At 41.0% G+C, this 23,789-nt stretch overlaps 1 protein-coding gene across 7 annotated transcripts in view; it reads left to right on the top strand.

Annotated features, from left to right (window-relative positions):
- The window catches only part of LOC126470515 (constitutive coactivator of peroxisome proliferator-activated receptor gamma-like), a 750,708-nt gene that overhangs the window by 27,892 nt on the left and 699,027 nt on the right, over positions 1 to 23,789 (top strand). For all 7 annotated transcript variants that reach the window (XR_007586225.1, XR_007586227.1, XR_007586224.1 and 4 more), the window contains exon 2: positions 15,635 to 15,781. The gene's annotated coding sequence lies outside the window, so the exon portion shown is untranslated. The remainder of the gene's footprint in view (positions 1 to 15,634; positions 15,782 to 23,789) is intronic.

Here is a 23,789-nt window from a genome sequence, read left to right as displayed (position 1 = left end):
CGTTCTTCTCTGATTTTCCTGATTGCAGGCTCCCAAGCTGCACTGAGATGGTAGCCACTGTCGCGGTTGATTAGGTTGTCATGTAACCGTATTCTATGGACTCTTTGATTACTTAGTCCCAAAATCCGTTTGTACTGGATATTTTCTTTGTGTCCTTGAAATCAAAGGTTTGTTTCTCATCAATACTATGTTCTGCCACAGCAGATTTGTTGGTCTGACCCAAGCGTACATGCGTGATGTGTTCATTGCGGCGCTGTGAGATGCAACGTTGCGTCTGTCCTATATATTGCATCCCTCATTTGCATCCGATCTAGTACACACCAGGTGCCGTCAGACCTATTGGATGCTTGGTTGGACCGAGAAGGTATTCGATTTTTCCCGCTGTGCGGAAAACGGTCTTCACTTTGTTTCTTGAGACTTCTAGCGATCTTGGCCCTTGGAGGACCTGCGTATGGCGAGAACGCACAGCCCATTACTTCGTCTTCATCTGCGCTCTCTTCTTGTGGTCGGTCTTCAGAGCTCTGCTTATTTGTGTCTCACTGTATCCATTTTTCTTGAAGGTGTCTTTGAGATGTTGCAATTCTCGTGGCAAACTTGCCTTATCGCAGATGGACCTGGCCCTGTGCACTAAGGTGTTGAGTACAGAATTGCCTTGCGCAGGGTGGTGGCAGCTGTTGGCATTAAGATAGAGGTCCATATGTGTTTTCTTTCTGTATACTGCGTGTCCCAGTGTGCTCTCCATGTCTCTTGTTATCAGGATATCCAGAAAGGTTAAGCTTCTGTTCTCTTTTATCTCCATGGTAAATTTGATATTTCCATGTATACCATTTATGTGTTGATGGAACTAGAGCAGTTTGTCCCTGCCATGTGGCCAAACTACAAAAGTATCATCAATGTATCTGTAGCAGGCTTTTGGCTTGTGTTTAGCAGTGTCCAGTGCTAGTTTTTCAAAGTGCTCCAGGTATAGGTCGGGTATGCCTGGTGCTAGGGGGGAGCTCATAGCTACACCATCTATCTGTTCGTAGAACTTCCCACCACATTTGAAATAGGTGGTGGTTAGCACATGGCGAAAGAACTTGATGATATCCTCCTCAAAGTGTTCTTCGAGTAAAGCCAGGGAGTCTTCTCTTGGTACTCGTGTGAATAAGAATGTCACATCAAAGCTGACTAGTAGGTCTTCATTTTCCAGCCGCATCCCCTGTAGTACCTTCATAAACTCAGCCGGGTTTTTCACATGGTGTGGACCGTAACCCACAAAGGGTTTTAACATCTTTGATAAATGCTTAGCAATACCATATGTCGGCGAGTTAGTAGTGTTCAAAATAGGTCGTAATGGGATGCCTTCGGCCCTTTGGGAGGCCATAGAGACGTGGTGGTATCAGTGCCCTCGGGTACAGCTTCCTGATAATATTCTTCTCTAGTCCCGAGTTGTTGAGCGTCTCAACGGTGTTGCGAGTCACTGTTGTGGTGGGGTTCTTCCCTAGTTGTTTGTAGGCAGGATCCTGCAGGAGGGCGTTGATTTTTTTGCCAATAGTCTTCTGATTTAAGCTGCGCCATCCCATTCCCTTTGTCTGCAACCAAGACCACTGTGTCCTCCCTGAGTGCCCGTAGTGCCTTGTGCTCTGCTGCCGAAATTCAGAGGAGAATTTGGGACTTCAGTTGTGCCAACAGTTAGTTTTACATCTACTCTTTCTCGATGTTGGAGCTGGATTAGACATTGCTTACAAGGGTGATGCAAATGACAGCCAGAGGGGATTCAGCTATGAAAAGAAATGGCATCGCAGATCACCACTCCTATTTGTCGTGCTGTATGGCGGGTGACAGTCAGGTTGGTATCCCACAGCTGTTTGGGTCATCTCCAGATGGGTGTTCACTGGTCATTGGGGGTCAGAAGCGAAACTCATTGTTGAAGACAATTCTACTCCAGTCAATGAAATTCGATGCTGAAGACATGTCTGGAGACACCCCAGACACAGGGGTATACCAACCTGACTGTCACCCACCATACAGCCTAACAATCAGGAGTGATGGTCTGGAGTACCATTTCTTTTCAAAGCAGGACACCTTTGGTTGTCATCCACAGCATCCTTACAGCACAACAGTATGTCAACAATATCTATGCTCTGGTATGTTTCGCTTCATGGCAAGCCATCCTGGGCCTAAATTTCAGCAAGATAAAGCTGCCTGCACACGCAGAGTTTCTTCTGCTTGTCTTCATGCTTGCCAAACCCTACCTTGGCCAGCAAGGTGGCTCATTCCACAAACGAGAATGTGTGAAGCATTATGGGCAGGGCCCTTCAAACAGCTCAGGATTTTGACAATCTAATGTGCACATTGGACAGAATTTGGCATAGGATCCCTCAAGAGGACATCAAACAACTCTATCAATCAGTGTCAAGCTGAATAACTGCTTGCATAAGGGCCAGAAGTGGACCAACACATTATTGATTTGCTCAATTTTGTGAAGCTCTTTCACGTGAATAGATCATCAAATTTTTCTGAAATTGTAATCATTTGTTTGAGTGTACATGTGCATTACACCTACCAATTTCTGTCCCATTTGGATAATTCCTTTATGTGTTTTTTTTCCTTTTTTTTTATTATATAGTATATTAACTATTGGGTTAGGGAAGCAGATTATCTGCTTCACTTTTATTAAAAATTTGAATGATCCCAGCCAGTGCAAGACCCTCACGTTTAAAATGTTGGCATGACTACTGGAGGATTTAGGATCAATTGCATTCCTATCCACTCCTAGCCTGTGTGCAAAATGTATTCATATGTATGAGGCATGTTTTTTAAGTAAGTGCAGTTTTGAAATTAAAAAAAGATGTGCTAAGATATCTCAATAATTTTATTTTTACATGAAAGCCTGTACCTTAATCTACTTTTCTACATAATTTCCATCAATATTGAGGCTCGTGTCATAATGTTGTACCAGTTTTTGAATACCCTCGTCATAGAAGTCTGCCGCCCGACTTGTTAACCACTGCATCACCTCTGTTTTGACTTAGTCATCGTCTTGAAGACGCTGACAGCCCAGGTATTTCTTGAAGTGCAGGAACAGGGGGCGCAAGATCGGGGCTGTATGGAGGATGATTTCGAGTTTTCCATCGAAAAGATGTGATGAAATCTTTGGTCTTTGATTCGCCACATCCGGACAGGCATTGCCTTGCAGCAAAACAATGCCCTTGCTCAACTTCCATTGACTGTTGATTTTATTCTGGTGTGACATAGGCCACCCACGTTTCATCGCCCGTAACAATTTGGCTTAAGAAAGCATCACCGTTGTTGTGGTACTGCTCAAGGCAAAGTCAATGCACTGTCTAAACGTTTGGTTTTGTGCACATCCGTCAACATTTTCGGTACCCAAAGTGCGCACAATTTTCAGTAATTCCAGTGCTCGGTCACAATTCCATACAAAACACTACAAGAAACATTAGGAAAGTCATCCCACAAGGAGGAAATCATAAAGTGTCTGTTTTCTCTCACCTTATTGTCCACTTCCTGCACCAAACTTTCATTAACGACCGAAGGGCGCCCACTCCGTTGTTCATCATTCACATTTTTGCGGCCGTCTTTAAATGCTCTCACCCACTTTCTTACCATTCCATCACTCATAATGTTTTCTCCGTAAACTGCACAGATCTCACGATGAATATCGATTGCTTTTAGGCTTTTAGAACTAAGAAATCTTATAACAGCCTGTACTCCACAGTCAGCGGGACTCACGATTATTGGAGGCATCTTAAAACACTCAGTACACAACATAAACAAGGAAGAATCAGACTGTAATGGCATCAGTGCATAGATTAAGGTACAGGCTTTCATGTAAAAATAAAATTATTGAGATATCTTAGCACGTCTTTTTTTAAAAAAATGGTACTTACTTAAAAAAACATGCCTCGTAAATTCTTGCCCATATTGAGAGTATCTCTTCAATAACTGTCAGCAATCAGTCAGGCATTTTGAGATTCATGCAAAGAGGTTACTTTTGGAAATGGTTGTGCCAGATATTGACGTTTGATTTCCAAGGCTGGAGTAAGCTTATCCTGGCTTCTTAAGACCTCCAGAAACATTACAGACTTGATTTAATTTAAAGATAAATACACTTCTAATACAAAAATTTTGTTGTATTTGTATAAACTTATAAATATGTAGCATTGTATCATAGTACATACTGATCATTCAAGAGGAGGTCATTTGTTTGAGTTTTGACTTTTTAACACATTTACACACTTAAGAGCACAGGTGTATGTGATACAAAATGCATTGAGCATCTATGAGGGAATTGAGTATCTGCTCCAATTTCCTCATCTCACTGCAAACACTACTGTGTGGAAACCTGAAGGAATGAGCATGCAGATATACCAGCTAAGGCAGCCAGAACGGGACACAGTGTGTGACAATGCTATGCCCTTGCACGTTGTCACCTCACTTATTGATCAGAATGCCATTCCACTATGGGAGAAGGAATGGGTTTTGGTGAGTGATAGTTTACTGTGGTTGGTGAATGGCAACTGCCTGACCTTTTCGTGTCTTGTACAAGCCACTTCAGTGGGATGAAGTTATTTTGACACTTCTCTGAATAGGGAAAGCCCCTTTAATGCATGACTTAATACTGTGGTGGGAGAAAGTCCGAAAGTGTGATACTTACGGCATGTGAATCACTGTATACCACATTTTAACAGTGCGTGTTATATTTTGGCCAAAGGCAGAACCAAACTTTAATGTGGAAAGACCACCCACAAAGATTTTAGGATGGAGGTTTTAATGTGTAACAGAGTGACTGGCTTATCCTTTTAGTTCAGTAATCAGTCATTCATGCTTAAGGCAATATTATTTTAGATTTTACTGAGTTCAGTTTATCATTTTATTGCTGTAGTCCTAACAGGTAACAGCATGTTTTTAATGACGAGATAGGGGGAGGGAGGAGTTGAATGCAAGAATCATATTTTATTTTTTGTAGTTAAGTTCTCATGAACATTTATATCATTTTATGAATTTTAACCACATTCATCAAAGAAAATTTTACCATCATTATTATTTCAGAATGAATTTTTCACACTGCAGGGGAGTGTGTGCTAATATAAAACTTCTGTGTGCCATACGAGACTTGAAATTTAGACCTTTGCCTTTCACAGGCAAATGCTTTACCAACCGAGCCACCGTAGCACAAGTTACGACCTATGCTCACAGCTTTACTCTGCCAGTACCTCATCTCCTAACTTCCAAACTTCACAGAAGTTCTCCTGCAAAACTTGGGAGTAGCACTATTGAAGAAAGTATATCATGGAGAGAGGCTTAGGCACAGTTCCCAAAATGAATTTTTCACTCTGCATCAGAGTTTGCACTAATATGAAATTTCCTGACAGGGCTGCTAGTCGCACAAGTTTTGTAGGAGAACTTCTGTGAAGTTTGGAAGGTAAGAGATGAGGTGTTGGTGGAAGTAAAGCTATGAGGACTGATCGTGAGCTGTGCTTGGATAGCTCAGTTGGTGGAGCATTTGACCAGGAAAGGCAAAGGTCCAGATTTCAAGTCTCAGTCCAGCACACAGTTTTGATCTACCAGGAGGTCTCATCATCATTGTTTTGTCACCTGTTAAATGGAAAAATTGCTGAATATTTGAAACTGAGTTTCCAAAAACAAACTCTGTGTTCTAACCAATACTTCAAGGATGACAGGTTGAGGTGGCTCTGTGGTAACATACTAGACTTGCATTTGGGAGAGTGATCCTGTCCGAACATCCAGATTTAGGTAGAGTTTCAATGCTTTCTAAGGAGATTCCAGGACGTTTCCTTTGAGAAGTACTTTAGTGATCTTCCCCTCGACCTATCCCTCCACTTACTGGTGAGGAATTGTTTTTACTTTTGCCGGCCCCCCCCCCCCTCCCCAATCAAAAACATAGTCAAGGAAGCAGTTGGAACATGCTTTCCTGTTACCAGCCAAAAATCTGCAGTTGAATGTATAACCAGTCCCCTATGCCATGAATGTGCACCATACCTTTGAATCCTTTATATGTTGATCTATATGTCACTGTTATTTATACTTTTCACTGTTTCATGTAGATTGTTGTAAAATGTTTCCTTCAGTAGTAACTCACCACCTTCGTTTGTTGATATGTATCATTATGTGATGAGTACATATCATACACTTCTCCTGAAACATACTGTCCCAAGTCTCTTAGATAAAGGCTTGTATAAGTGTTGACATTCAGAGCAAGAATGAAGTGGCTTCAAACCCTGTTGGCAGTGAGATCATTAGGAATTGAACATAAGCTTTTATTGGACAAGGGTAGGGAGGGAGGATGGCTACATCCAGTAAATATCTATGCATTTAAAAATGAGCAATAAAGGAAATCCAAGAGAAATTAAAATGTGGATCACTGTGCCACCTTGCTCTGTAGATTGTAGTCAATTGATTTTTGTGTATTGTTAAATAACATTGCCACTCCTTTCTTTGCTCAATGTGCTCCCCCATTCCCCCAGAGTGTGAAAGTGTGTAGCATTCACATATTTTCATCACATCAGATTTGTATCACCTGACTTTGGGTAGCCAAAGTGTATCTAATCTGTACTGCTGTATGTCCCAATTTGTTGATTTCGAGTCATGTTCTCACAGTAAAGGATACATTTTTTGTTTGCCATAGTGTCACCTCTAGATCAGTTTAACAATCTTTTAGTTCACTTTTTCATACTGAGTTTCATTTAGAGGGATAATTATTAGCCTATAGTCTCAAAGGCCATGGTAAGGATCTTCACAGCTAGCACAATGCTATATATCCTTGGCCAATACTTTCTGCTTCACCTGTCTTCTATGGCAGCTTCTTGTATATATGGCTAGAGAGTATCCCACATCATCACGAGAATGGGAATTGAAGATGGTCCTAGCTTCCATTTGATTCCACTTTATCCTCTTCTACTGTAAATATTGCTTGTTCACCACCACGTGCAATTATGTTTTAGGGAGTTTTCCTTCATTAAAAGTGGCTTGAGGAACCATTTTTGCATTTTCACTAGTATTTTTTAGAGATTGCATACATCCAAAAATTTCTGTGTCTCTTTTTCCCAGGGATATTTTCTAAGCGTTTTGTTATAAGGGGCCTGTGGTCCCCATTGGCTCATTACAGGGTAATGATGTAATTATGAGTTGTGTGGTTTTGTTACCTCGATAACTTTTGTTTTTGTGAAAATACTTTCACAACAGTGAGAGCCCAGGAACACAGGTCAACAATGAAAATCTGACTGAGTTGAAAACAGCCGTTTCCTATATATTTTGGACTGTAAAAAACAAATTTTACATTTAAACCACTACATTTCCTCTTATTTCTGAGATATACTATATAACTCTGTTTTTATACTATGTAAGTGTGGGGTGCTTCATTACATTAAATACCAATATACATCTTATTTAGTTCTTATGTAAAACTTGTCTGCATTCTTGCCTGTTTTCAGATTACTTGCAGTGAAATTAGGAAAGGCCTTTTATTCTTCCAGCTTGATTCTGTGAGTGGACTTTCATAAAAAAGCCACATCATCATGAAAATGTGTAAAGCATTCTGGCCATTTCTGCTATATCTGTGGAACTGTAATATTTGTCAACCAGAAATATCTTATTATTCCATTACTAAACATAGCTTCCCATCATTATTTTGGTGTAAAATGAGATGATCAGGCATACCGCCCCTATGATTTGAATGTAGCACACCAGTCATATGGATAACAGCTATTTCTGTGTGATACTCCTATTAACAAAGATCTATGAAGAAAGAAGAGGTTGAACATTACGTACACCAGTATCCGGTCAGCTATCCATATGAGTATTGCATGCCTGTAATGAACCAAGGAATTACAGTCTGGAGACAGATGTCAATGAAGCCAAAATGGAAGAAACATCTCATCCAATACTCTTTGCTTTAATATCACAGTGTCCTAATTTTACAGCTGTATCAAAAAGAGCCACAAAGGCTAACTTAAGGTGATATAAATGATTTAATTCGTAACCTTGACCTACCACAAAACAAGGATGAGTTTCTAGGCTGAAAGGTGGAATCTTTTAGAACCGCTTACGAATGCATCAATGTACAGGACACAGGGGAAAGATTGCATTCAATATTTATAAAGAAGAATAACCAAAATGTCTACTGTAATGTGAGTAGCTTGATGTCAGATTTGAATGTGGTGCAGCCAATGTAGGACACGAGATTATTCATAGATGCATCAAAGCTTAGTTTAAAACCTGTGTTGCTCCATAGTGAGAATTATATGCCTTTAATTCCTGTCGGCCACAATGTCAATATGAAGGAAACATATGCCAATACGAAATTGCTTCTGGAAGTGGTTAATACAAAGACCATAACTGGCAGATCTGTGGAGGCCTCAAGACGACTGCAACACTATTGGGTAAGCAGTTGGGATGCACAAAACACTGCTGTTTCCTGTAAGTGGAACGGTTGGGTGAAATCTGCTGTATACGCCAAAAAATACTAATCTCCAATGGAAACTCTTTGACATGGGTATAAGAACATCCAGCTTGGCTAGCTAATAGATTGGAATAAAATTATTATGCTACTTCTAAATATCAAACTTGGCCTCATGAAGAACTTCATAAATGGAGTGAATAGTGATGGAGATGCTTTAAAGTATGTGAAAGACAAATTTCCATGGCTGAGTGAGGCAAAGCTGAAGAAAGGAGTCTTCATTGGTCCTGAAATTCGTAAAATGTTTGTAGGTCAAAACTCTTAGTCCTCCAGGGCAATGAGAAACAAGCATTGGAAGCCTTTAATAGTGTTGTGCGTGGATTCTTGGGTAACAGAAGAGCTGAAAATTGTGTTGAGCTAGTGAACAGCGCGCTGGACAAGTATCGTCATGTCACAAAAAATGCACTTTTTCCATTTGCATTTAGATTTTTTCTGGAGAACTGCAGTGCAATGATTGTGTGATAGCATGATGAACAGGTCCACCAAGACTGATGGAATGAAGATATCAGGATTGATGGAACTGTTCTATGCATGCAGACTATTGTTGGATGTAGCTTCAAGATGCTGCAGCACAGGATCACAGTAAAGAGAAAGTACCCTCCTCCAAAGAGTCCATGTCTGTGTTTCACGTGTTTTTTTGTATTCATTTCTGTTGATTTTGTTAAGTTGAATGTAGTTGATTTAAATCACATTCTCATTTTAAAAAATTGTTCAGACTTTTTTAATAGTTTCACATAACACTGTTAAATGTTACATTTCACTAACCTTATATTATCATGCATCTCCAAAACTAGAACAGGTAAAAGACGTAATAACAGATTCTTTTTCTGTGACTCCAAATTAGTATAGTTCCACATTCTTCATTCAGGCCACAAAAAAATTCTTCTTTTGTCAACTTGTGTAATACACAGTCATCACAACCTACATTACAAAACATGGAGTACACCAACAACCCTCGGATGCAAAAAGACTGTGATTGGTTTCCATAATTGTGAGAACATCTCAGCATATCGTTGGTGATCCACTCTTCCTTTGCATTCAGTGAACCCATCAGGAGATGCACACAAGCCAAAACTTTATCATTTAGTCTATCCATACTGCTGTGTATCACTGTTAACATACACCTAACACTGCCAGAACAACATATTCAAAACAAAATTAATCATCATAGTTGTTAAAAAACGTGAACAAGTCAATAAATAATAATGTGCTAGGCTTTGATGGAATTTAAATTCAATTTTACCGGGAGTACTCTGTGGCATTGGCCAATGTCTTAGTGCACATTTATTGTCAGTCTCTTGTGTAGCGAAAAGTCCATAGTGACTGGGAAAATGTGCAGGTTACTCCCATATGTAAGAAGGACAAAAGAACAGCGTGCAAAATTATCTACCAATATCAGTCAGTCTACATCCACATTCACAGCTCTGCTGAACAAGACACCTTATGACACATGGCAGAGGGTACTTCATGTACCAGTCATCTGCCCCCTTTCCTATGCCATTCAAAAATGGTCTGTGAGAAGAAAGATTGTTGGTCAGCCTCTGTGTGATCTCGAATGTCTGTAATTTCACCTTCATAGTCTTCTTGTGAGAGACTGATGACCTCAGATGTGCTCAGAGCCATTTTCTTCTTGTGAGAGATACATAGGAGGAGCCAATATTTTGATTGACTCTTCTAGGTCCATAAACTTTCAGAATATGGTCTTTTTGTGAAATATATGTAGCAGGAAGTAATACACTGGCCAAAAAATTAGGGAACATAATTTTGGGTGTCTGTCATATTTCATTGAGCAATAATTGAGGAGTGAGTATGTTACCAAATTATATCTTTATCTTGCACAAATTAAGTACACAACAAAACATTACTACATCCTTATTGATTTACATAATACATATCCGACTGGTGTCAAAAATGAGATGGAAACATTCATTCCATCATCCTGGGTGCTTTCATTGGACTTTGGGAACTTCAATAACATGCATGCTCTCAGTGAGTATTTATCACTGCCAGACACCTACATGGCAAGTCCCGTATAAGTCTATGGAGTTCTCATGGTATCCGTCCCAGTTCTTTAATGAGAGCCTTTGAGAGTTTGTGAAGAGGCTGTGGTAGAATAGGACTCCCACAAACACTTCTATGAAGCATGTCCCACTCATATGCAATAGGGTTTACGGCAGGACTCATTTCTGGCCATTCCATTACTTCATTCTCCAGGTTTCCAAACATTTCTGGAGAGAATTGCCATGTGGACCCTGTCATTATTGTTCATGAGAAGGAATGCAGGCCCACCACTGTATTGCAGCAGCCACCACCACATGGCCCAGCAGGATCTGATTGATGTACTGTCAGGTGGTAAGGCAACCATGGATGACAACAAATGACATCTGTACAGCTGTCAAAACTGATGCCTCCCCACATCATCAAGAACCTTACCCAAATCTGTCAATTTCCTGGAAAACACCGAGCGGGGTGGCGCAGTGGTTAGACACTGGACTCGCATTCGGGAGGACGACGGTTCAATCCCGCGTCCGGCCATCCTGATTTAGGTTTTCCGTGATTTCCCTAAATCACTCCAGGCAAATGCCGGGATGGTTCCTCTGAAAGGGCACGGCCGACTGTCTTCCCAATCCTTCCCTAATCCGATGAGACCGATGACCACGCTGTCTGGTCTCCTTCCCCAAACCAACCAACCAACCTGGAAAACATTTGGCAAGTAATGCTTACCACGGCATCTCCACTTCCGAAAACGGCTACCACCAAGCATCGGAGGACATCTGGACTTGTTTCTGAATAACATATTTTGCTAGTGACAAAGTTGCCAGTTGACATGGATATGGCAGAATGGAAGGCGAAATGTGAGATGCTGTCTTTTGAAGTGGGGTAATTGAACAGGACATCTGGCCTGTAAGGTCCTTTCTCATAACGTATTCCTTACAGAATGATTGGACACAATGTCTCCAGTGGTCCTTTTGAGATCGTCTTGCAGTACTTTGGTGGTAGCCATACACTGCCACAATGCAGAGATGGCTAGGTATCAGTCTTAAAGTGGGGTTGTAATGCGTTGGCAAACTTGCCCAGCTCACCTTGTGTACTGACCTGTTTCCCTGTAATGTTTCCATGACCTAGGATGAGAGATTGAGAGACACTGATGTCTTTAGCAACATGGTGGTAAGTCAGTCCTTCTTGGATCAAACAGACTGCCCTTGCAACTTACACTGCATTAAGGTGTCCATGAGAGCTAGCTGATTCATGCACCGATTGCTTACAGTCCCTTAAATAAGCCTCATTGATGTGCCATCGGTGAACACAGTGTAATGCTGGGAAGTAGGCTTCTTAATGGAGAACACTCTTCGAGTTTTCGTCATTTCAGTGTTAAGATTCAGCTCCAGGGAATTAACTGGAGCCAAATTCACCGAATTATAGTTTGGTTGGAATTGCAAAAGAGACAGAGTTAATTCATAATTATAAACTGTGATGAACTTTTTTTTTGTGGGGGGGGGTTGAAAGGACAATAAAGAAGCTATGGAGTCCTCCTTGGACTGTCTTTCAATTAGGAATAATTGACAGATTTTGCAGCATGTGCTTGGTTGAATACAATGTCTACAAATGACAGCTGCTGTCAGTCAGCTGGAGAATGCTGCAACACCGGTACTCAGTTCTGTCTGAGAGGTCCCCTGATACTGTAATGTATAACAGCCAGCAGATGATGAATGACTTTAGTTGTCCCATATAGTGAAAATGGAGACCCCAAGCTATGCAATAAGACCATGTGTATCATCTGTATCAACAGACATTTAACATACGAGACATTGATACACGTGTTCCTCAAATTCTTGGTTGACCATTCTTAGAACATACACTCTTGAAATTTTAACCATTTAACATCGGGTGTCATGAATTTGCATCATACCAATGCCTCTACTAAGTGTAAAGTTAACTATTTTCGAGCACCAGTGCCAATAGATGCAAACTCTTCACGAAGCTACAAACGCTTCTGCCGTGTGCTGTCATGTCTTGAGTTTTTCGGGTACTTTTAGAATGATATAATTTTTAATTTTTTTTCTTCCATGAAGAAATTTATTCAGGCATTAAAGAGTTAATGCTAAACTACATGGAACCCAGAATACCTGTCTTGTAGTATCTGTCAGTGGAGTTGACTGATTATGTCATACATACTAAATCAACCTTTAACGGAATTCAGTGCTCATCTTTGGATCTAGTACAATTACCAGACTGATGAGCGATATTCAAGTATTGAGCAAATTAGGGTTTTGTAAGTTACTTCCTTTGTTGGTGGACAGAGAGAGAGAGAGAGAGAGAGAGAGAGAGAGAGAGAGAGAGAGCTGTTATCCAGAAACCAGAATGCCTTGAGAAATCATCACTTGTGTGTTTTTGCTCAAAATATGCTGCAAATCATGGATTAATGTGAACAGGCATATTCTATGTCCTGGATTTCCAGAAATTGTTCAACAGTGCTCCACACTGTAGACTGCTGACAGAGATCTAACTATATGGAATAGGTTTTCAAATATGTGAGTGTTTCGGACACTTTTTGAGTAATACAGCCCAGTACCTTCTCCTGAACACCAAGCATTCATCAGAGACAAATGTAATTTCGAGAGGATTCCAGGGTAGTGTGATAGGTCCATATGTGTTTTCTATGTATATAAATACAGTGTGTTTCTGTAAGAGTGTGCACAAGTGCAACGTGGCATAGAGAATGCGCCACTAAACAATTTGAGGTAAGGAATGTGGGGTCTGAGAAGACAGCTTAAGGTGATATGGAAGTAAACTTCTCTACCGCAGTGTGTAGCGTTACTGTTTCCCAGATTATTTATCACTAACATGCATACAAGTTTACATGTACTGTGCTGTTTATTTAGAAGCATTAATACTTAACGAATAGCAATTACACCCACATCACTCCCAACGAGTCCATGAAGTGCTTGTGACTGACTTTGCATTAGGGGTCGCATTGTGTCAGTGGTTGCTCCAAGGATTAATCAGCCAGATTTTACATTAAATTGTGCTGTTTACTGACGAGACCTTATTTGATTGTGGTGGTATTTTGAACAGTTGGAATAGTCATGTGTGAGTTGAGGAAAACCCTCACATTGTAGTAGGGTCACACCATCAAGTACGTTTTGCTGAGAATACCTGCTGGCATTGTAGGCCACAATCTCATTGGGCCATATCTTCTATCTGGCCGTCTAAATGGCCATGTATATTTGAGGTTTGTGCAAAGAGTTTTTGGAGGATGTACCCTTGGCTGTTCACGAGAGGTTGTGGATACAACATGACAGTGCACCGCCTCACTTCAGTGCTGTTGTCTCTGCAACCATCTCAATGCTGTATTTCCTGGTCACTGGATTAGAAGGGGGGGGGGGGGGTTGGGGGTGTCCCCATTCCGTGGCTTGCAAGGTCACCTAATCTGAATTCCCTTGTTTATTTCCTATGGGGCCGTCTGAAGTCGCTTGTGTATAAGATGCCAGTGGATGCCGAGATGGAATTAGTTACCAGAATTGCAGCTGCCTGTGACATGATTCAAAACACACCAGCGATATTTGTCAGGGAGCATCAGAATCTTGTTAGCTGATGCATTGAGGTTGAAAATCAGTTTCAGAAGATTTTGTAAGATACGATACAAATGGTACATTCATTGTGGCAATGATGGTATTTGCAGTTAACTGTAAGTAATGTAATAAAAAAAGTGCACATTAATGTAATCTTATTCTATTATTTATTCCTATTATCTCCTTAAGCTGGATTCTCAGACCCCAGGTTCCTTACCGCAAATTGTTCAGTGGCACATCCTCTATGTCCTGTTAATTTTTGCACACTCTCATCCTGTATATGTTGGATCAGGTAGTCAACAGTAATACTGTTCGCTAGCAATTCTTTTATGTGTGGGGAAGACAGCAGAACAGTTCTGGTACCTCCAGTGATCATATCACATAAGGACAGGTTAAGAGAATTTAGGGCTCATACAGAGGCATAGAGGCAATTACTTTTCTCTTGTTCCACATGCGAGTGGAACGAGGAAAAGGATGACTACCATTGGTAGAAAGTATCCTCCACCATGCACTATGCAGGGTGATTTTTTTCACCTTGTACGAATCCCAGGGATTGATCGATGAGAGGATACGGGACAAAAAAGGTCTAATGTACTTGTCTGGAAATGCATGGTTTTTATGTTTTCTTCAAACTATATCTCCCGTAATGAAATTCTCTCTCTGCAGTGGAGTGTGCACCAATATGAAACTTCCTGGCAGATCAAAACTGTGTGCCAGACCGAGACTTGAACTTGGAACCTTCAGTCTGCCAGGAATTTTCATATCGGCACACATTCCACTGCATAGGGAAAATTCATTTTGGAAGCATCCCCCCAGCCTATGGCTAAGCCATGTCTCTGCCATATACTTTCTTCCAAGAGTGCTAGTCCCACAAGTTTCACAGGAGAACTTCAGTGTAGTTTGAAAGATAGGAGATTAGGTTCTGATTGAAGTAAAGCTGTCAGGACAGGTTATGAGTTGTGCTTGGATACCTTAGTTGGAGAGCACTTGCCCATGGAAGGCAAAGGTCCCGAGTTTGAGTCTCAGTCCAGCACACAGTTTTAATTTATCTCCATGTCTGCACCTTAGCTACTTTGCGGGTTGGTAAAATAGTTACAGTGCTGGATTTGTATTTGGGAGGATGTGCTTCAAATATGGGAGGAGGTGCTCCAAATCCTCATTTGACCATGTATTAAGATTTTCCATGATTCTTATAAATCACTTGTCTTGAAATTCTTATGAGACAAGGAAGTTTTTCGTAGATTGATTCTTCCAATATTGAGAAATTTTCTGTTGTGGTTTATTCATGTTCTTAATTAGTCTGCTGTGCTACATATTTTAGTCTTAACAGTGAAGATGCCTGTACATTGTTTTTCTTTTTCAGATTTACATCAAGAAACGGGTTAATGTATACTGAGAGATAATTTGTTATATTTAAATGGGAAACCTTTTGAAGTTACATAATTGTTTGAAGCTGCAGGGCAGCTTTTATTAAGCCAAATGTTGTGGTTCATCCTTGTGTTGACAGTCTGAAATGACTTGTTAGTTGTTGGTCAGACTCTTGGCTTCTTGAAAATATCAGGTCTGTCTTTTGCTTTTCCAGGTGCAACTTTCAAAGATGAGCAAATTCTTCACAAAAGCTGGGTGATTGAGATGTTCTACAGTATTAGTCCCAGATATGTCATAATTCTTAAACAAGTAATTGTCACTTGTTGCTGAATATACCAGACGGGGGAGCTATTGTAACATTGTAAGTATTCATTCTTCTATTGTCATTTTGTACTTATGTGGATCCTCCATTTCATAACTGTTACAGTAGTTGCTCTGTCACCTTGTCTTTGTTTCATATGAACGATGTGTGTCTCCTTTTAGAAGATATCGAGATACTTTTTTTGAGACAATCTGCTGTGTGTACCTAATGCACCATCTTTCTCTCCATTATTTCAGCAGATTGCATAACATGGAAAATATATTAATTTTTTCATTAGAAATTGTGATAATTTATTTCAGTGTTAACCCCTTACTAAATTCATTTTTGCGAATTGGATCATGAGTAGTGATTGATTAGATTGATTTATCTGCTTTAGTTGTAAATGATATATTTTGTTGCATGACTAGTTTCTGAGACTACTACTCAGTTAACGGATACAACGCATCATATGGTTTGTCAATTCATGGGTGCGGGATGGGAAAACCATTTAATCACAAAAGATCTAACTCATACACAGGCAGCCTTACAAAAAAGTTTAGAATCTTTTCTCTGAAAACTGTCTTAAGAAACCAATTCTACAGTCCACATGTAACAGAAATATTTTTGAGCTCATGGGTATAAATAGCTCTGACTTTACTGACAGTGTCAGGAAAGAAGCAGGGATTTGTGACCATTGTGCTGTTAAAGTGACGTTGGTTGACAGTGGCCTGGGTATGACTTCGGGTCATGGCTGGTTGTGATTGAGGAAGTTCTGTTGGCTTGATGGTGCGTCAGAGACATCCTATGTCCTCATGTTTTACCTCACATATGACAGTATCTTGGTGCCACTTACTAATGCCGCATATGCATGTGCATTTATGGGGTATTTTGACATGACAGTGGCCCGATGTGCACTGGGAATGTGAGGGCAGATGTACTCATTGCCAAGGATCCGGTCAACCACATCAAACCAACACAAGGTAGTTAGACATATTGTGCACCAAACACATCAAAAACTCCTTCACATCTGTGTCTGCTGCCCATGAACAACTAATGGACTCATCATTGTGTGTCATCCTGCACTGTTGGTCAGAGACTAGCAACAGCTGGACTAGGGAATTACCATCCCCAGAGTAGTTTGCTGTTCACACCAGTACACCAACTGTGGTGTTTGGAGTAGTGGCATTATTGCTAAGCACGTATTGCTGATGAATGGCATCACGTTGTTTTCAGTGATGAATTTCAGTTCTGCTCTACAACAGGTAACCTAGGGAGATATCCCATTCTCCAATATTCTACACTACAACAGATAACTCTCATCGGTGAGTGTTGCGGTGACGTAGGAAGACGTCTCATTCTTCCAGTATTCTGGAGAAACAGAACAGTGGTACTCCCGGAGCCATGGTGTGAGGAACCGAACCATCAGGTATGACTTCAGGTTATGGCCTGTAGTGACTGAGTGCATGCTGGTGACACAATGTTACATTACAGACATTTTGTGTCCTCATGTATTACCTGTTATATAACAATACTGTGGAGCCATTTCTCAACAGGACAAACAGTCAATGTTAAAGTATTCCCTTGCCTAGCTAGATCCCCAGATCTGTCCCCAATAGAAACTGTGTAGGATTAACTTTAACGTCAACTCTGTCCCATTGCCCTACCCAGGATATCAAGGACCAGTGACATTATTTATGGTCCAACTTGCCTCTGGAGAGGATATAACAGCTTTGTGACACGTTTCCCAATCAGATCGATGCATCCATCCAGGCCAGAAAGGATAGAACATCGTACTGATAAGTAGGCCCTTACTTCAAAGTTCTTTGTTAATTTGATTCAATTTTGTAATCACTGAAGTAACATCACATACCCTTCAACCCAAAAAATTTCATTTAATTTCCTCATCTCCTTCCGGGGGCTTCAATTTATCAGTCAGCATGCGTAAAGGATGGATGGACAGACAGATGCACGCGCGCCCACCCACACACACACACACACACACACACACACACACACACACACACACACACACACAAAAAATGTAAAAAGTTTCAGCATTTGCTACTTGTCTTCCTTGTTTATAAAATCCACATTCTAAGATCTGTACAGCTGTCAACACTGATGCCTCCCCACATCATCAAGAACCTTACCCAAATCTGTCAATTTCCTGGAAAACATTTGGCAAGTACTGCTTACCATGGCATCTCTACTTACAAACACGGCTAACACCAACCACCAGAGGACATCTGGACTTGGGTTTGTGAATAACATATTTTGCTAGTGACGAAGTTGCCAGTTGACATGGAAATGGCAGAATGGAAGGCGAAATGTGAGATGATGTCTTTTGAAGTGGGATAATTGAACAGGACATCTGGGTCATAAGGTTCTTTCTCATAACAACAAGTGCATCATCTGCAAAAAGCCCTAGGTTACTGTTTATATTTTCTGCAAGGTCATTAATATACAATGTTAACAACATGGTTCCCAACACACTTCCCTAGACCACATGTGAAGTTACTTCCACATCTGACAATAACTCTCCATCCAAGATAACATGCTGCATCCTCCCTGCCAAAATGTCCAGTCACTAATTTCGCTTGATTCATATTATTGTATTTTTGACAATAAGCATAGGTGTGGCACTGAGTCAAATGCTCTTTGGAAGTCAAGAAATACTGCACCTACCTGACTGCCTTGATCCAGAGCTTTCAGTATGTCGTGAGAAAAGTGTGAGTTGTGTTTCATGTGGTGTCACCGCCAGACACCACACTTGCTAGGTGGTAGCCTTTAAATCTGCCACGGTCCGTTAGCATATGTCGGACCCGCGTGTCGCCACTATCAGTGATTGCAGACTGAGTGCCGCCACACGGCAGGTCTAGTCTAGAGAGACTCCCTAGCACTCGCCCCAGTTGTACAGCCGACTGTTCTAGTGATGGTTCACTGTCTACATACGCTCTCATTTGCAGAGACGGTAGTTTAGCATAGCCTTCAGCTACGTCATTTGCTACGACCTAGCAAGGCGCCATATTCACTAATTAGAATGAATTCTGAACAGACAATATTGTGAATCATGTACTGTCAAGAGCGACGTTCATCATTAATGGATTAAAGTTAAGTATCAAACTAATTACATCCGCTTTCTGAATTCTAATTCCTTGTCATGTTCCAGACCTCACGTCAGTATAGTTCTTGCCTCCTCACGCCAGCCTGCGTGAGCTAAAACGCGTGCATTTCGGCCTCCATTCGTAACATGGTGTTGGCTCTTCTGCCAACACATTTCACATGATTGATGTTATGAGACTCCTTGCTGCTTGGCATTGAGGGGGTTATTGTGTTAAAGATATGTAATTATATTTGAGCTCGGAATATTTTCTAAGATTTTACAACAAATTAATGTCAAGGGTTGTTTAGTGTATCACTACTAGTCTTGTAGACAGGTGTGACCTGTGCCTATTTCCAAGAACTAGGCATGGGATCTACAGTAGATTATAGTTAAAATAGGGACTAACTAGTTCGAAAATTCAGTATAGAATCTGATGGGGATTCCAATGGGCCCTGGAGCTTTGTTCAGATTTAAAGATTTCAGCTGTTTCTCAACGCCACTGACACAAATACTTACTTCATTCATCTTTTAAGTTGTATCAGGATTGAAGGGGGGAATCCAAGAAATCCTGGGATTTCCTTTGTAAAGGAACATTTGAAAATGGAGTTGAGCATTTCAGCTTTTGCTTTGCCACTCTGTTTCAGTTCTTATCCCATTTGCTAGGGACTGGACACTAACTTTGGTGCCATAAACAGCCTTTATACATCATCATAATTTCCTTGGGTCCTGTGAAAAATCATGAGACAGTCTTCTGCTATGGTAGTCATTGAAAGCATCACGCATTGCTTTCTTGACAGCCAAATTCGTTTCATTCAGCACACACTGTCTATAGTCCTATACTTTGTTTTACATCTATTATGCAGTAGTCTCTGTTTCTTTAGAAGTTTCTTTACAGAGACTGTATACCATGGATGGTCTCTCCTTTATGAACTGTTCTACTGAGCGCGTGTCTATCCTGTGCATGGTCAACTATTTTTTTAAACTTGAGCCATTGTTCCTCTAAATGCTCCTGCTCTCTGCTGAAAGTTTCAAGTTCATCTTTGAGATATGACACTACTGATATTTTATCTAGTTTACTGGAACATGTTTTAGTTGTCCTTTGTACTTTGGTAATCATTGTTGCTATAACTGCATCACAATCACTGATACCAGTTTCAATGTGGACATCCTAAAAGAGGCAGGGTCCCTTTTGTTGCCATTAGATCCAATATGTTTCCATCGTGAGTAGGATTCTGAACTATCTGGTCTAGGTATTTTTCGGAGAAGGCATTTAGTAATGTTTCACAGGATGTTTTATCATGCCCACCACTAACAAAACTGTAATTTTCCGAATTAATTGTTGAATAATTAAAGTCTCCACCGATGATTACAGTATTATTTGGGAACTTATGTACAAGGCAACTGAGGTTTTCTCTAAAGTTTTCCATTACATCAGTAGACAGGTCTGGTGGGCACTAGAAGCATCGAATTATCATTTTGTGCCCACCGCTGATACTGAGTTTTGCCCAAACAATCTCATGTGCAGCTTCAATTTCTCTCAGTGGATCTGAATGTCTTGTCTACTGTGACAAATACACCACCTCTGTTTCCCGATTGCCTATCCTTTTGATATACACTTAAATTTTTCCCAAAAATCTTGCTGCTCTCAATTTCAGATTTCAACCAGCTCTCTGTACCTAGTATTGTGTGAGCTTCACTGCTTTCATAAGCTCTTCAAACTGTGGCACTTAGTTCCCAATGCTTCGGCACTTTACCTTTAGGATTTTAGTACTCACATTATTGAAAGACATTTCTTTCGATCATACACTGATACTTCTGGGTTTCCTACAGATATAATTATGTGGATTGGATGGAGATTCACTAATCTAGGAAACCCTTGTGTATACCCCACATTCGTTCAGCTACCTGAGTAGCAGCCTCTGATGTGTAATGCACACCTGACCCATTTAGGGGGCCTTACAGATCTCAACTCTATGGCGCAAGTCCTGGAACTCACAGCCTAGCTTGTCGCAAAACTTTAGAAAGTCCTTGGTTCAGTACTTCTGCTCGACTCAGAACCAGAGGGGTCACGATCAGTTCTGGGGACAATGTTGCAAATTGTGAGCTTCATTGAAATGCCATGCATAAGGCTGGTCTTCTCAACCTACTCTGCGTGTCACTAGAATGACCCAAGTATGACCTCGGTGCCCAGACAACAAGCATCATTTGTTCCAACATGCGCCATAATCTTCAGCTGGTTGCATCTTGTTCCCTCAGTGAGTGCTGGAATAACCTCTTCAACATGTTGTATGAGGGCTCCAGACATACACACTGAGTGCACCTGGTGTCTGTTCTTGTCATTTCCATAAGGGATACCATCATTCGCCATAAATTTGAACTGTCAATGATTAATTGACCCCCTACCCTTTTGTGTTTGCCTCCTCTTGCCATCGGACGAAACAGGTTTCCCGAAACATGTGAAGCGAGTCCCAGTGGCCAAGCTTCAGCTTCAATGAAAGGCAGCACCTCAAACTTGGTGGTTAGGGGGAATCGGTACAACACCGTGAGACCTCCCTCGTCCCTACCACTCCGTACGGGATGCCTAGATCTACCATTGACAATCCACTTGCAGTCAAAAGGACAAGTAATGACAGATCCCATACTTTCTGCAGAGGAGACAAGATCCACAGGAGAGGGTAGTACTTGAGGTACCCTCTGGTACCAGTATCACAGGTACACAACTCTTGGGAGCTCTTTAAACACACTGATTTGCAGCATTTGGTCAAGACCTTCTGCGGGTTTTTGCTAGAAACTTTTCCCTATTATGTATTTTATTTATTTATATTTCATATAATCTACTGAATTAAGCATTTCAGCTTTTGCTTTGCCACCCTCAATTTCAGTTCTTATCCCATTTGCCTAGGGACTGGACACTAACTTTGGTGTCATTAACAGCCTTAATATATCATCATAATTTCCTTGGGTCCTGTGAAAAATCATGAGACAGTGTTCTGCTACAGTAGTCATTGAAAGGGTCACACATTGCTTTCTTGACAGCCGAATGCGTTTCATTCAGCACTCTCTGTCTATAGTCCTATGCTTTGTTTTACATCTATTATGCAATAGGCTCTGTTTCTTTAGAAGTATATTTACAGAGACTGTATACCATGGATGGTCTCTCCGTTATGAATTGTCACTAGAATGACCCAAGTATGACCTCGGTGCCCAGACAACAGGCATCATTTGTTCCAACATGCGCCACAATTCTTATTTGGTCTCCACCCAGAACATAACGTCATCTTGATACAATATTTTGGCAGTTGACCTGGCTGCCATCTTCAGGTGAGTAAGCCATTGCACTAACTTGCCAGAACTGAAATCAAACATGCAGTGGCGGCTACTTTATACACTGCCTGTACGTACACCGCACGTGCGCGAACATAACTGACCAATAACGCAAAACACGACAGTGTACCAGTGGTGAAAACTCATGGAAACAATGAATCGATATCACTGTGGGCACTTTCGATGGCTGAAATAGGGACCATTGTTTTTTAATGTCAAACAAAACACAGTTCCAACTCTTACTTAAAGGATACCCATTATCTCTGGTTATAATATTGTCAGATAGCCAGATTTCAGAAGCATCTTTCACTACACAGTCACAATAAGGTGATGCAGGAGAAACCACTTGTGTCTCATACAACATTTTATGTCCAGTAAGACAGTGTTCTGCAACCACAGATTTTTCTGGCTGAAATAAACACGTGTGGCGATGGTGCTCGACACATCGATTCTCTAGCATATGAATTGTTTATCCAGTATAGGCTCTCCTGCAATGGCAAGTAATTTATAGATTCTGGACTTCCTCAAAACCAAATCATTGTTCACTGAGCCCAGCAGCACCCTAGTCTTAGCTGGCGGAAGGAATATATTTTTAAGCATATCTTCAAAAAACAGGAAGAATTTGAAAGATGTTTTGATATTAAAAGTGTGTTCTGCCTGCCAGCTAATATCAGTGCTGCTAGGCTCAGTGAAGGATGATTATGGTTTGAGAAGCCTGGTGTCTACAAAATTTCCTGCCCTTGCTGGAAAGCCTGTATTGGACAAACGATTTGTACGGTCTAGGATTGATGCATGGAGCACCGTCGCCACAAGCATTTATTTCAGCCAGAAAAATCTGCTGTTGCAGAACATTGTCTTACTGAAGGGCATAAAACGTTGTATAATGAGACACAAGTGGTTGCCACTGCGTCACATTATTGGGACTGTGCAGTGAAAGAAGCTATTGAAATCCGGCTGTCTGATAATATTATAAACAGAGATAAGAGGTATCCTTGAAGTAAGAGTTGGAACCCTGTTTTGTTTGACATCAAAAAACAACAGTCTTTGCTTCAGTCATCAAAAAGTGCCAACAATGTTTGATATTGATTTATTGTTTCCGTGAGTTTTCACCACCAGTGTGTTGTTGTGCTTTGTGCTTGAGGATAATTATGTTGGTGTACGTGTGCTGGACCTACAGGCGGTGTATAAAGGAGATACTACTGCATGTTTGATTTAAGTTCCAAGTTAGTGCAATGGCTAATTCACCTGAACATGGCGGCCATGTCGACCACTCAAATATTATATCAACATGACGTTATGTTCCAGCTGGAGACCCGATACGAATATTGACAATTACTATGATGGGAATCAAAATGTCCACGGGTGTACTGCCGGTCTACAGTGTCCAACGCACCAATGATGACCTCATAAACCGTGACTGTGGCTATAATCTTAGCAAGGCTTGGGAACCAGCGATTGGGGTAATGAAGAGTAAATCAAGCAAACATATAGTTCTGATGACCACGGCAGACAGAGCCATCACTCAGACGTCATCTCAGACGCCGTCGCAATCTGTTCCACCGCGCGACTGTGGCGCGGGGAGCGCGCCGCGGGCGGAGGGTATTTAAATTGGCCGCCGCCGCAACCGAACCCAGTTCCTTC

The sequence above is a fragment of the Schistocerca serialis genome, chromosome 3 (assembly GCF_023864345.2).
Source record: "Schistocerca serialis cubense isolate TAMUIC-IGC-003099 chromosome 3, iqSchSeri2.2, whole genome shotgun sequence".
Lineage (NCBI taxonomy): Eukaryota > Metazoa > Arthropoda > Insecta > Orthoptera > Acrididae > Schistocerca > Schistocerca serialis.
This window is presented reverse-complemented; position numbering and strand designations above follow the sequence as displayed.